Here is a 2,168-nt window from a genome sequence, read left to right as displayed (position 1 = left end):
GTTAGTTTAGGGTCAGGTAGGTACCTGTGAGGTTAGTTTAGGGTCAGGTAGGTACCTGTGAGGTTAGTTTAGGGTCAGGTAGGTACCTGTGAGGTTAGTTTAGGGTCAGGTAGGTACCTGTGAGGTTAGTTTAGGGTCAGGTAGGTACCTGTGAGGTTAGTTTAGGATCAGGTAGGTACCTGTGAGGTTAGTTTAGGGTCAGGTAGGTACCTGTGAGGTTAGTTTAGGGTCAGGTAGGTACCTGTGAGGTTAGTTTAGGGTCAGGTAGGTACCTGTGAGGTTAGTTTAGGGTCAGGTAGGTACCTGTGAGGTTAGTTTAGGGTCAGGTAGGTACCTGTGAGGTTAGTTTAGGGTCAGGTAGGTACCTGTGAGGTTAGTTTAGGGTCAGGTAGGTACCTGTGAGGTTAGTTTAGGGTCAGGTAGGTACCTGTGAGGTTGGTTTTAGGGTTTTCTGACAGGTACCAGAGTTAGGCTGTAGAAATGTAATGGAAGTCAATGGAATGTCCCCAATTAGATAGCTGTGTAAACTTGTGTGTGTGTGTTGTATCAGTTTGCCTCATCAGTCCAAACAGTCAGAACTTCCACCAGACCAGTACATTCAATAGTTTTCATTAATATTAGTTGCTGTATCAGTCTTTTCCATCATTATGTATTTTTTTATAAACTAGTCTCTGTCTTCATGTTCAGAGGTATCTGGCCGATGCCAGGATGATAAGAGTTTAACTGTTGATAWGTCTAACATCAAAGATAACTGGACTGTCCCTGTACTGACATGACTCTGAGCTGCTCTTCAGCTGTGGAGAATCAAACAGGTTCTTGTCTTAAACCAGTAGAACCAGCAGCAGCTCTGGTTTAGCACTGACACCTCTCTTTACAATAAAAAGCCCTCTTGCAGTTCTTCCACACTGTGTTTGAGCCTCAGTCCTTCTGTTGTTCTCTGCCTGTAGAAGTGTTGAACTCTCCCCGTTCTTCTCCAGGATGAGTCGCTCCAACGGTTGCAGAGAGAGTCAGAGATCCTGCAGAAGACCTACGCCCACTGCTTCGACATGACCATTATCAACAATGAGATTGATGAGACCATCAGACACCTGGAGGAGGCTATGGACCAGGTGTGCACCAGCAGTCAGTGGGTCCCTGTGTCCTGGGTCTATTGACCTCCAGCAGAGGCTTGGCCCACTCTCTGAACATCCATTATTTCATTGTGAAGATAAAAACACAAGAACCTGGTCAGAAATGCCCTGAATGTGGTACAAAAGTGACCACATTCACCTAAACCCCACACAGAGGTCAGCGGCACCCCACTCTGCTGCAGGTCAGAGTGGAGCTCCAGGCCTGCACACAGTGTTGTATCCAAACAGAGTTAACACAAACTGAATATCATAAAGTCTCTACTAGCTACGAGGCAATGTTTTTGTAAATGTTTGTTTTAAAGAGACAGTACCGTGTTCCTGTCCTCTCATGTTTGTTGCACGCTGTAGTCCTGTTGTGTGTTGTGAACCACCTGCAGTCAGACGTCAGCAGTGATGTCTCTCAGACTGAGGTAAAAACACAGAAACACACTGCAGTGTCAGCTCCCCCCGTTTCTTCTTCATCCTGTTGTTTTCTGAGCTGGAACTCATTGGTTCCTGCTGTCAGAGCTCAGTACGGTTTGAAACACAGTAAGTACTGTCTCTTCTGATGAATCCATCAATGAGGTCATCCTGCATGTGAACATCAGTCGGTRTTATCCTGTCAACCTCCATGAAAAAAGACTCAAAGAATAAAAAGAAAAACGATAAACATTCCGTTTTTTTGGAAAACTGAACTCAACAAGAAAAGGGACAAAAAAAGAAATAAATAATTGTGACGGAGCTGGCCGTTGACTCCGATGCACATCCGTCGAGTTTTGAGTGACATTTGTAAAACCACAGATTTATAAAAAGATTGATCATGTAAGTGAGATGTATTTGTAAAAARAACAACAAATAAAAGTCTTGATTTCTTTGTCTTTTTCAGTTGTCAAGAACAAAACAAAGAAAAAATGAATTTGACCAGAATTCTCACTTCTTACTTGAGAAACTATGAAATTTTGAAGTTTTTTGTTTTTTTCTGAAACTGATTGAGAAAAACGTTGCTACTGATGTTGTGCAAAGATGACAAGTTTCCAGGAGGTGACGGACCCCCCCACC

At 43.4% G+C, this 2,168-nt stretch overlaps 1 pseudogene; it reads left to right on the top strand.

Moving 5' to 3' along the window:
- The first annotated feature begins 977 nt into the window (after positions 1 to 977).
- On the top strand, positions 978 to 1,987 carry LOC106511617 (peripheral plasma membrane protein CASK pseudogene; annotated as a pseudogene).
- Positions 1,988 to 2,168: the final 181 nt, after the last annotated feature.

The sequence above is a fragment of the Austrofundulus limnaeus genome, unplaced genomic scaffold, assembly GCF_001266775.1.
Source record: "Austrofundulus limnaeus strain Quisiro unplaced genomic scaffold, Austrofundulus_limnaeus-1.0 Scaffold2998, whole genome shotgun sequence".
NCBI lineage: Eukaryota > Metazoa > Chordata > Actinopteri > Cyprinodontiformes > Rivulidae > Austrofundulus > Austrofundulus limnaeus.
Note: the sequence above shows the minus strand (reverse complement) of the source record. Positions and strands in the feature narration are given on the sequence as shown.